Genomic DNA, 13,341 nt, shown 5'->3' with positions numbered 1-13,341 from the left:
TAGAGCTTTTGCTCTCTACTGCTTGCTCTAGTATCGAGGAATTTTTTTCCTGGTGACTTAACACGTGCCCTGTCATTCTGCTTTAACTAACATTTACCACGTATTCTCTTCATCGCTGATTCCACAGCGAAATTCCCCGTTTCTTATCAGACACTTGATTTACATTGTGCTGATGTGAAGACACGTCTCAAATTTATCGCCTGTCTCCTTTTCTAGTTCTCAAACGAAAACATAATTGTGTTAAAAAAATTGTTAAAGGTACAAGCTGATACGTAAAAGCTGTAGAATGAGCCATTCTGAAAGTCAGAATAACTTCGGCATTTGTCTACTGTGGTAAAACAGTGAGAAGCAGCCAGCACCTTGACTTTCTGCGGTTGTTTTGAGGTTTTGATAACAGGCGCTATGAAGTCGGGATAGTACTTCGCAGGTGAGATGTAGAAGGGAAACAGTCTACAAAAGGCCAGCCGGGGTGGCCGAGATGTTCTAGGCGCTACAGTCTGGAACCGCGCGACCGCTACGGTCTCAGGTTCGAATCCTGCCCCGGGCATGGATGTATGTGATGTCCTTAGGTTAGTTAGGTTTAAGTAGTTCTAAGTCCTAGGGGACTGATGACCTTAGAAGTTAAGTCCCATAGTGCTCAGAGCCTTTTGAACCATTTTTTGAGTCTACAAAAATGTATTTTACTTGTGGAACTTCCTTGGAGAACGTACTAACGTTCAATAAAATTCTGAGCAGTGAAAGATATGTGGCAGCGACTTGACACTTTACCATATTGTGAAATATAAAACATGTGTATGGACAACCACTTCACTCGTGTGCTAGACAATAACGTTGGATGTCTATGGAATGAACCAAAAAATTACCATAGTGAGCAACGAGTTACTAAGAAGACGTAATCCTGTACAACAGTGAAGAGCTTTGTCCATGTCGACAATGAGTGTATACTCTGACCTACATCTTCCTTTCGAGAGCGTCACACGAGAGACGGAGGGGCGTGTCACTGTCACACGGCTGCATATTAGGGCACGGGTCACTGCACGTGGATCACGACGTGGGCGTGGTGTAGTGGGTGTGTCTGCACATGGGGTGTGGAGCACCAGTGGAGAGTGTGCGGTGCTTATGATACCAGGATGACCGAACGAGGTGGCCCAGTGATCCCGGGATTCGCATTCGGGGGGACGATGGTTCAAACACGCGTCCTGTCATCCTAATTTGTGTTTTCCGTGATTCCCCTAAAATCTCTTCAGGCAAACACCGAGATGGTTGCTTTGAAAGGTAACGGCTGACTTCCTTCTCCATCCCTCGCTAATCCGATTGGACTGATGACTTAACTGTTTGGTCTCCTCCCCCAAATGAAACAACGAACCAATGAGGCATGGTGGTCTTGTGGTGTCAATTCGTTTGTACTGAAGCAGAGAGTTGCTGAAGGCTTATGCAAGAGCAAAAACCTGATGAACTAATTGCAGCAGTGTCCACAACACGTGCACTCTTATATAAAGGTGTGGAATGCAGTGGAGTTTGCTGATCTGATTGTGACACGCGAGTGTGGTCTCTTGGAGACGGAAATGTGGATGTGTGTAACATCAGAAGCACAGGCCTGCAAGGCTGGCTGATTGTGTGCTCCCCTGGGGAGAAAGAAGGGGTACATTTCCAGCATCATGCTGCCATTCAGTACATCAAGCCACTCTGTTCTTGGCAGCACAGACAGGGCGGCATGGATTATCTGTCTGACTCTCTCCCCATCAACCCAACAGCGTTAACATCTTTTCTGGATAACATCTTTTCTGGATGATGAGCGCATCTCCCTGAACATGTCACTGGCTCTCGTGGCTCTAGCATACCTGGGAACCATACCTGGGAGCAGGAAGGGAAAGAGTCCCTTCCTTTGTCCGTCATGGGATACACGACCCACATTATCACAGTCGCCACACACACAGGCGCAGCTGGTTACTAGTGCAGCCCTAGCGCAACTCACCCTCTAAACATGCTGCGTGGTGTCTGTTTGTTCTATATCGTGTCTCCCTACCACTTTCGCGCAACGACGCTCTGAGCGTGGTTTTCAGGGAATTGACTAGTTTGAACCTGGGACCTGTTGCTGGTAAGGAGACGCCAGACCACACATGACATGTAGAATTCAGAAGAGTTCAGTGAGACTAGCGATGATATAACCAAATGATTTCAGCGTCAGCTCCACTGCACTCCCTGTAAAAGAATCTTGATACTAACTAAATTTAGTGGAAGGGGTTCAAGGCTTTACTATTTGTAGTTAGCTGGTAAAATAACGCCGAAAAAGCAGTTAAGTTTACCATTGGAAATTTTATTCTACTCACAAAACGTTGTTTATAAACTGCACTATTGATAAAAGGAAATGTTTTAATACAGGAAGGTAAAAACCAACTGCGTTCAACAAAAATGTGAACGAATATTCCCTGAATGGGTTTCCAAGTTCTACAATGGATCGAAGGATGACCTATGCCATATCACATCTATAATCTAGGTTTAAATTAAGTTTCACAAAAGAGAAAACTATCAAAATGGTCTACAGTGACCCTCAATTATCTTTAATTACTTATCTAACTTGTCGTAAATTACAGTGGCTGATGTGGCTCTCAGTAATTATATAACAGAAAAATCATTGTGTTTCTGATTTTTACTTCAAGTGGCAAATGTTAACATCATGAGCTTTAATTGACGATCGACACTAGTATTACGCAAAAAGGGGTGTAACAGATGAGACTTCTGCAGTTCTGAGTGAAGCCTTATGCACTAAAAAATGCGGCATCGCGTGCGTTCATTACCTTGTCGGTGTTCGTCAGGGGGCGGCGGCCAGCGCAGCTCCGTCCAGCTCGCCCTCTCCGAAGCAACTCCCCTAACTTCTCATTACTACAATTTACCGAAGTTGGTTTAAAAAAAACTATCTGGCTGTGTTTTCATCTGACCAATCAGGGTCTCAATGTTAACCTTAAGCTCCGCCTACAAAAATTCTGTCTATCCAATGAGAAACGTTATACTTTTCGTGGTGGGGCAATGTTTTTAAAGTTTGCAAAAAAATGGTTCAAATGGCTCTGAGAACTATGGGACTTAACATCTGTGGTCATCAGTCCCCTAGAACTTAGAACTACTTAAACCTAACTAACCTAAGGATATCACACACATCCATGCCCGAGGCAGGATTCGAACCTGCAACCGTAGCAGTCGCGCGGTTCCGGACTGAGCGCCTAGAACGCTAGAACACCGCGGCCGGCTTAAAGTTTGCAACGTAACAGAGACGCGAAAAAGTCTCACGCTAAAACTTGCAGCTGGTGTGGTCCTTTTAGCGTTATCGTAAGATCTATACTGTTCTTCTGGAGGGCTCTATCTTTTAACATGGGCTGGGGGGTGGTCCTAACGTAACAGAGACGCGAAAAAGTCTCACGCTAAAAACTTGCGGGTGGTGTAGTCGTAGCGGTTAGCTGGCGACGTGGATGTCCGTCCCTTATCGTAGGGCCTTCTCGCTTAACACGGTTCTGCTCTCGGCTTCTCGTTTGTCCCCTCGGAACTGCGTCTGTCTCATGGGAGGAAGGTATGACATGCATTTAGGCATTCTTGTGTTAGTCTGTGGTATTCCATTTGCTCACTCGTTACTCGTATTACTTTTGTTAATTTAATGTCACGATTTATTCGGAGCTATGTGACATACTACTGGATTTGCTTATCATGTCAGGGTTTTCATGGAAGGTGTTGAATTTGCCTGACACCTTAAAACCCTCGCTCTCATTTGGGCTCCCTCGTCCGCACATCTCTGCAGATTACTAACGTAGAAAGTCGCGAACTAGACAGAACTGGACTCGCATAGTTACTGTTGACAGTGCCCTTGGGGTAAACAAAAATGCAACATTACCACACCTAATATTAAGCACTAAACCTATCCCACAGCGCTTAATTATACACTCATGTTCAGAAAAAAACAGAACGCCTTGAACAGTTAGAGAGAGACGTTCATATTCACAGGACATGTACATTAGTATGTTCTGAGGAAATTATTAGCATTTGTACCATGTCGGTCCGCGGGTTCAAGGTCAACATCGATATGGTGGCGCAACTCCATCTACCTGTAAAATGTGGCTGCGGCTCCCACTGTCTCTATAAACCGACGGTGATGGACCAGTGTATCTTGAACAGACATGCAGGATGCCACCAGACGTAAGCGCGAACTGTACCGTCAGATCAGTGAGTCCAAAGAGGGCTCATTATTGCCATGAGAGAATGTGATGCATCCATCCAGGTTGCTAGTGTGGTATGATGTGTTTTGGTTGCACAGCGGGTGTGTGCAGAATGGTTCACGGAAGGCCATAAAACACAACGAGATGGCTCATGTCGCACCACCCAGCCATCCCCCGAGAAGATCGACACCTTAGACGAATGGCACTGCGGGACACATCTGCATCCTCCTCAGCTCTGGTACGACAGTGGAACGGTGTAACACAACGTACACATCAGCGTGATAGTCCGTAGTCGTTTATTATGGCATGGGTTATGTGCATATCGTCCACATCTCCACCTACCTTTGACGAATGTACAGAAACATGCTAGTGGTGTATGGAATGACGTCACTGGGGCAGGTATGGCGTCAGATAGTGATTTCGGACGAATCCAGGTTCTGTTTGCTTGAAACTGACGGCTACATTTTGGTTCGCCACAGACAGGAGGAGCGACATCACAGTGACTGCGTACACGCAAGACATACAGCGCCAGCTCGAGACCGTTTGGTGTGGGGTGGTATTGGGTACAACCACAAATTACAGTTGGTGCGTGTCCAGAGCACTATGACCAGCGTGACCCACATGAACAACATCCTGCGACCTGTAGCATACCCTTGCCGCACAACACTCCAGCAAGGAAATGCCCGACCACATGTTGCTGCACCATCAAGTGCCTTCTTGGTGTCACAGGATGTCAGCCTTTTGCCCTGGCCCGACAGATCACCAGACGTGATGTCAGTCGAAAATGTGTGGGATGTAGTGAAACGACAGATGCAGCGCTGTGATCCAGTATCAACCACCACAGGGAAACTTTGGAACCAGGTGAATGCAGCATGGATGTCGACTGTCGACACCACAGGACGCCATTTGCGCCTTACACACACGTGTCAATGCCATCACACTTGGGACAAGTTATCAGGCCTATGGCGGACACTGTGCCTACTAGGCAACAAAACACGTGCTGGACCGAGGTGACTGAAATGGTAATCGCTTCTGCAGAAAATACTAACGTACATGTCCTGTGAATATGTACGTCCTGTCTCTAGTCGTTCAAGGTGTTCTGTTTTTCCTGAACATGAGCGTGCATAACATGTGCACATGTTAACATTAATATGGTATTCTCACACAGCATGTAAGATTATTAATAGTGTTATTGTTAAACAGACTAACTACCCACCACCTACAGTGCTAGCAGTTTTACCCTGCTAGTTGAATAACAGCTCCCCCCCTCATAAATGACACAGTGGAAAAAAGTTAGTCAGTGAAAGGAAACAAATGATGCTCGTGATATACCGTGATTAGAATCATTTGGTCCATTCGCTGCGTAGCACTCCGTCTTCAGGCCTACCGGGACCATCCGACCGCCATGTCATCTTCAGTGGAGGATGCAGATAGCAGGGGCGTGGGGTTAGCACACCTTTCTCCCAGACGTTATGATGGTATTCTTGACGAAAGCCGCTACTATTCGGTCGAATAGCTCCTCAATTAACATCACGAGGCTGAGTGTACCCCGACAAATGGCAACAGCGCATGGCGGCCTGGATGGTCACCCATCCAAGTGCCGACCACGCCAGACAGCGCTTAACTTCGGAGATCTCACGGGAACCGGTGTATCCACTGCGGTAAGGCTGTTGCCACATTCACTGCGTAGCCAATGTTCAAATGATTGCTCGTGCGATTGGTTTCTTATGTAATATTACGTCTAATGGTCCAGCCTTCCTTTTATCAGTGAGCAAACACCTTTAAGACAAATTAATTACCCATATGAGTATAATCAAAATAAATGAACAAGGCACAAAGGATATATATTGTTACTCTAAGTTAAATAGGCGTACTCTTTTCATTCGTGGGTATTTTCACACTCGTTTTGTCTTTTAACCTCTTTACATTTGTGTCTTCCATTCTGTATTGTGATGGTTATGACTACTGACCATAATTATTTTTCCAAATTGCGACTTAATCATTCTGTTTCCTCTTCGTAGTGTTACAGGAAAATTGGAAATTTGTGGAAATTTGTGGGACCAAACTGCTGAGGTCATCGGTCCCTAAGCCTACACACTACTTAATCTAACTTAAAGTAACTTACGCTATGGACAACACACACACCCATGCCCGAGGGAGGACTCGAACCTCCGACGGGGGGGAGCCACGAGAAACGTGGTGAGGCGGCATAGACCGCGCGGCTGCCCAGCGCGGCAGCGTTACAGGGAACAAACCTCTGTAAGACATAAGTTTGGAACATTGTTAATACTCGTAAGTTCTTAATCCAAGCAGCTGTGCCAAAGGTAGACTTGCCCGCGCAAGGCAAAGGTCCCGAGTTCGAGTCTCGGTCGGGCACACAGTTTTAATCTGCCAGGAAGTTTCATATTAGCGCACACTCCGCTGCAGAGTGAAAATCTCATTCTGGAAACAAAATATGTATTTATTTTTTTTTAATAATTTCATGATGCCTTCAGCTGCTATTCTCTTTATTTGATTACGATTGTGCAGTTTCGGCCTTAGGCCTTTGTCAAGTGTCTGAAACAGGATCATTATACATTGGAAGTTTTAGTATCACTTATGATTTTAACTTAGGAACAAATCATATCTCAAGATATACTAGGTAGATTATAACTAACTTTATGGATTATTCTGTAATGGTATATTGTGAAATGTATACCACTGGTCCTATGACTGCATGTAATTGTCACAAAATAAATTATAAATAGGTTTTCGATATTTTAGGAGCATGTTACTTTTGAGCAGTTGTTGCAGAGCTCTTATATATAAGGTCTATGTATTTATCGTGCTTACACTAGAAAGATCATAATTATTTTACAGAAATTTGTTGATTAAGCTATATATGTCTTCGTTCTAAATTATATGTGATTATTGTTCGTCATTGATGTAAATATGATTATAAGTAAGTTCTTGAAAATGACTTGTAAACATTTGTTGTGTTGAAGCTCCCTGGCAGATTAAAACTGTGTGCCGGACCGAGACTCGAACTCGGGACCTCTGCCTTTCGCGGGCAAGTGCTCTTCCAAGTTAAAAACTGTGTGGCAGGAAGTTTCATATCAGCGCACACTCCGCTAAAGAGAAAATCTCATTCTGGATTTGTTGTGTTATTGTGGGAGCACATCATTTTTGAACAGTTGTTACAAAGACCTTACTCATAAAATCACAATACTCTAATGAAATAGTACTGAGAAGTACGAGAATCAACTAAAACTTGCTTTATCTTTCGCATTAGTTATATTTCGTAACGAGTACAGCAGTTCCAGAGTGCATCCTCGTAGAACTGTTAAAGAGTTATCTAGAAATTTTCAATTTCGTAGGTCTTTTTGTTCACTTGAAACTCTGTCTGAGTGGTCTTTTACATGGAAGTAATTTTCAACTTCTTTCACGAATCCATGATTTTTACCTTTCTGTACTTAGGCAAAATTTTTAGTGATTCACCTATATTAGGTGTTTTGTCGCTGGTGTCTTAAGTGTGCGCCAACGGCGGATGGGCTGTTGTGTGTTCTTCACATCTGTAATTCCTTTGTGTCTTATTCATAATGGCTGCCCGATCAAAATATGTCTCTTCGGACATGTCTGAAGGAAACGACACCAGGTGTCCATAATTAAGGTGAGGACAACCAGTGATCTCTTCAGTGTGAATGCACACCAACTCTTACGGGAATCGGCGAAACGCCGCAAGTAATGAGGATAATGGACAAGAGGCGCTACATCAGTTGTGTGTGGATAAGTTGAGAATTTGAGTGTGAGGGGAGGCGTGCTGGGGTAGTCCATGAAGTTGCTACAACCACTACGTCCGGATGGCCCAGTGGTATGATCATACACTGCAACGTGCCGGCACCTGGATGAGGATCTCTAGTTGTAAAGCGCTTCAGACAGAATTTGCAGAATATCATTAGTAATTTTTCTGACCATGCCGTTGTAATAGGGGGTGACTTAAATTACCATTGCGAGTGTTATACCATCAAAACTGGTGACAGAGACAGGGATTCGTGTGGCATTGTTCTGGATGTTTTGTCCGAAAATTGCCTTGAACAGATCGAGAAACAGCTCGAGAGAGTAACGTCTTAGACGTCCTAGCAACAAACAGACCTGAACTTATCGAATCAGTTAAAGTAGAGGAAGGTATCTGTGTTCATAAGGCTGTGACAGCATCTATGACAACGTGTCCTACAAGGAATATTGAGAAAGGTAGGAAGATGTATTTGCTCAGCAAGGATGACTGGATACAAATTTCAGAATACCTCCGCAGTCAGCATCAAATATACGGTGTTGAGGAAGAAGATGTGGGTAACAAATGGAAAAAATTCAAAGCCATCGTTCAATATGCCCTAGACAAGTATGCTCCGAGTAAGGTTTTAAGGGATGGGAAAGATCCACCTTGGTTTAATAGCCATGTGAGAAAACTGCTACTTAAACAAAGAGCAATTCATCTCAGATTCAAGAAAAGTAAAAACCTAGCTGACAAACGAAAGCTGAACGCAGCGAAAATGATCGTAAGAACAGCAATGAGAGAAGCGTTCAATGATTTTGAAAGTAAGACGTTGTCAACCGACCTGAGTAAAAACCCTAAGAGGTTTTGGTCGTATGTAAAATCAGTAAGTGGCTCAAGATCGTCTATTCATTCTCTCAGCGACCACACTGGCACCGAAACGGAAGATAAAAGAGAGAAAGCCGAAATACTGAATTCAGTCTTTCGAAGTTGTTTCACCGCGGAATATCGTAACACTGTCCCTCCTTTGAATCGTCGTGCAGACGTCCAAATGGCCGATATTGAGATAACCAATCGCGGATCTGAAAAGCAGCTGCAATCGCTCAGTAGTGGAAAGGCGTCAGGACCAGATGAGGTACCTATAAGATTCTACGAAGATTATGCGAAAGAGCTTACTCCCCATCTAGCAGTAATTTATCGTAGACCGCTTGAGCAACGGGAGGTACCTAAAGACTGCAAAAAAGTGCACGTCATTCTCGTTTTTAAGAAAGACCATAAGACAGATCCACACAATTATAGACCTATATCTTGGAAAATGAACATCTCTATAAAAATCAACATGGATTCCGCAAACAGAGCTCCTGCGAAACTAAGCTCGCTCTGTTCCTCCGTGAGGTCCACAGCGCAGTGGACAACGGCGTTCAGACTGATGCCGTGTTCCTCGACTTCAGTGAGGCACTTGACACCGTCCCGCATTGGCGTTTAATGAAGAAAACACGAGCATACGCAGTATCGGAGTAGACCTGCGATTGGATTCAAGACTTTCTTGCGGACAGAACTCAACACGTCGCTCTTAACGGAACAAAATCGACAGACGTAAAGGTAATACCCGGGGCACCTCAGGGAAGTGTGATAGGACCGCTGTTGTTTACAATATATATAAATGATCTAGTAGAAAGCGTCGGATCCTCATTAAGGCTATTCGCAGATGGTGCAGTTGTCTGTACCAAAGTAGTAACGCCAGAAGATAGTAGGAATTTGCAGAACGACTTGCAGAGAATTGATGATTGGTGCAGGCTCTGACAGTTGACCCTGAACGTAAATAAGTGTAGCATAGGGTGCATACATAGGAAAATAAATTCACTACTGTACATCTACATCATTGACGACAAACAGCCAGAGACAGCCTCTGTCGTAAAATATCTAGGCGTAACTATCCAGAGCGACCTTAAGTGGAATGACCATATAAAACAGATAGTGGGAAATCGGACACCAGACTCAGATTCATCGGAAGAATCTTTAGGAAATGTAACTCATCCTCCAAAGAAGTAACGTATATGGCGCGTGTTCACTCGATTCTTGAGTATTGTTCACCTATCTGGGATCCCTGTCAGGTAGTACTGATAAAGGAGATAGAGAAGATGCAACGAAGAGCGGTGTCTCGTCACGGGATCGTTTAGCTGGCGAGAGTGCGTTACGGAGCTGCTAAACAAACTCCACTGGCAGACGTTACAAGAGAGGCGTTGTGCGATAGTGGTACCGAAAGTACCCTCCGCCACATACCATTAGGTGACTTGCGGAGTATGATGTAGACGTAGATGTGAAGTTCAGAGAGACAAACCCTGCAGTGTCGGGTGAGGGAAGGGCTGCGTGGTTAGCCTCTGGTGATGGGGCCAGCCAAAGCTTCGAGGTATGCTGGGCTCTCGAGACCAAACTACTTTAATCAAACTCCAAACGAGACTAAAATATGTTCAGTAAATAAAAGGTAGTTTGGAATTACAGGGCCCAATATCAGGCCGTGCCAACTGTCAATGGGTGTGTGTTCAGGATTTTTGAAATTTTTGTAAAACTTTGCGTGAAACTGAAAAAGTGTAAAAGTATGCATCTTCGAAGCTGATTGAAGAACGATTCTACTGCCGCCAACGTACATTCCGCTCAAGGACCTCGAAAATAAGACAAGAGAATTTAGGGCTCTTACGGACTAATGTTGATAGTCGTTTTTCTCTCACTCTGTTTACTAGTGGAATACCAAAGGAAATGACTGGTAGCGGTCCAAGACACCGCCTGTCACAATACGGCGGCAGAATCATGTTTGTCGACCACAGCTGGACTCCTCGACAGGGCAGTCCGCCCTGAAACCACAGCAGCCAGCACAGCACCAGCCTGGGCAGCAGCTATCCCACCATCATCGTGGAGCAGTAGGTCAGGTCACAGCTGTTACGTCACCTGCCCAACGACTACTGGACAGCATGCGGGGTGCAAGCCATGCTACACTACTGGCCATTAAAACTGCTACAACAAGTAGAAATGCAGATGATAAACGGTTATTCATTGGACAAATATATTATACTAGAACTGACATCTCATTACATTTTCACGCTATTTGGGTCCATAGATCCTTAGAAATCAGTACCCTGAACATCCACCTCTGGCAGTACTAACGGTCTTGATACGCCTGGGCCTTGGTTCAGACAGAGCTTGGATGGCGTGTACAGATACAGCTGCCTGTGCAGCTTCAACACGATACCACAGTTCATCAAGAGTAGTGACTGGCGTATTGTGACGAGCCAGTTGCTCGACCACCATTGACCAGACGTTTTCAATTGCTGAGAGATCTGGAGACTGTGCTGGCCAAGGCAGCAGTCGAAAATTTTCTGTATTCAGAAAGGCCCGTACAGGACCTGCAACGTGCGGTCGTGCGTTATCCTGCTGAAATGTAGGGTTTCGCAGGGATCGAATGAAGGATAGAGCCACGGGTCGTATCACATCTGAAATGTAACGTCAACTGTTCAGAGTCCCGACAATGCGAACAAGAGGTGACCGAAACGTGTAACCAGTGGCACCCCATACCATCACGCCAGGTGATACGCCAGTATGGCGATGACGAATACACACTTCCAATGTGCGTTCACCGCGATGTCCCCAAACACGGGTGCGACCATCATGATGCCGTAAACAGAACCTGGATTCATCCGAAAAAATGACGTTTTGCCATTCGTGTACTCAGGTTCGTCGTTGAGTACACCACGGCAGGCGCTCCTGTCTGTGATTCAGCGTCAGGGGTAACCGCAGCCATGGTCTTCGAGCTGATGGTCCATACTGCTGCAAACGTCGTCGAACTGTTCGTGCAGATGGTTGTTGTCTTTCAAACGTCCCCATCTGTTGACTCAGGGATCGAGACGTGGTTGCACGGTCCGTTACAGCCATGCGGATAAGATGCCTGTCATCTCGACTGCTAGTGATACGAGGCCGTTGGGATCCAGCACGGCGTTCCATATTACCCTCCTGAACCCACCGATTCCATATTCTGCTAACAGACATTGGATCTCGACCAACGCGAGCAGCAATGTCGTGATACGATATACCGCAATCACGATAGGCTACAATCCGATCTTTATGAAAAGTCGGAAACGTGATGGTACGCATTTCTCCTCATTACACGAGGCATCACAACAACGGTTCACCAGGCAACGCCGGTCAACTCCTGTTCGTGTATGAGAAATCGGTCGGAAACTTTCCTCATGTCAGCACGTTGTAGGTGTCGCCACCAGCGCCAACTTTGTGTGAATGCACTGAAAAGCTAATCATTTGCATATCACAGCATCTTCTTGCTGTCGGTGAAATTTCGCATCTGTAGCACGTCACCTTCGTGGTGTGGCAATTTTAATGGCCAGTAGTGTAACACACTTGTGGCCATAGCGGGCCATTAGGACTGGAGTCATCAGTGACAGAGGCAATTGCGCAACGAACCACCATTTGGGTGATGCCACACTCTGTCAGCATTCCTGGGCCACACACACTCACACAGGAAGTTGCTGGACACCTCAGTCATACTGCCGTTGCCTTCATTAAACCAAGGTAGGGACCTGTAATAAAGATATTTTGGTACTTCTGGCTGATGGTCTGGCGTTGGATAGCGTCCACCTGCACCTGTCTTACTGAAGACCATTGTTATCAAACAGATCTCAAGGAATACGATTTAACGTATCATGTTATAAACAAATACACACAGCCTACAGACTCTCTGCATGGTCTCCTTTCAGGTGTGCCAGATAAGAAAGATCAAGATGGGGATGGGGTGCTACTATAACAATGATGTGACTCTATGTAATTTGTTACTCTCCCTATGCTGACCAGCCCCAGTGAATCCCTCCTAACCAAGTGTCCCAGTTACAAAAGCTGAGAAGTGGGACGAGGAGGAGCAGTGGTGCTTCATCCTCAATGGACCTTTTGGCTTCCCACCATTTCATTGCGCTCTCAGCCGCTGAGAGACGTAGGTAGGGGTTTTCCACAATTTTTTAATCACATGACCGCTATCACACGTTTTCCCATGGCTTATGGAGGGTTCTTCTGGCTGACTTTAATCAATTCCCACTGGTTTCCTGGGGGGTGGGGAGGGAGGAGGGAGTGAAGGTAACCTTGAATATAAGCCAGCCAAATGTATAACCTGGTAGCAGATGTGTAACCTGACACCAGATTTTAAAAGATCGTTATCTACGCCAGAAGTAATCTTGTTATACTAGTAATGTGGCCTCGACGTACATACCAACAACTATTGTGACTTTGCCGCCTAACACTTGATTGTCAGTTGGTGTATGGAAAGGATCATATGAGCTGGGACAGAATGATTAAGCACGTTTTGGCGATGTTCTTTTCTTTGAGTTAGTT

At 45.2% G+C, this 13,341-nt stretch overlaps 1 pseudogene; it reads right to left on the bottom strand.

The window, feature by feature from the left end:
- Positions 1-5,759: 5,759 nt before the first annotated feature.
- On the bottom strand, positions 5,760-5,877 carry LOC126482442 (5S ribosomal RNA; annotated as a pseudogene).
- Positions 5,878-13,341: the final 7,464 nt, after the last annotated feature.

Source organism: Schistocerca serialis, chromosome 5 (assembly GCF_023864345.2).
Source record: "Schistocerca serialis cubense isolate TAMUIC-IGC-003099 chromosome 5, iqSchSeri2.2, whole genome shotgun sequence".
Taxonomy (NCBI): Eukaryota; Metazoa; Arthropoda; class Insecta; order Orthoptera; family Acrididae; genus Schistocerca; species Schistocerca serialis.
This window is presented reverse-complemented; position numbering and strand designations above follow the sequence as displayed.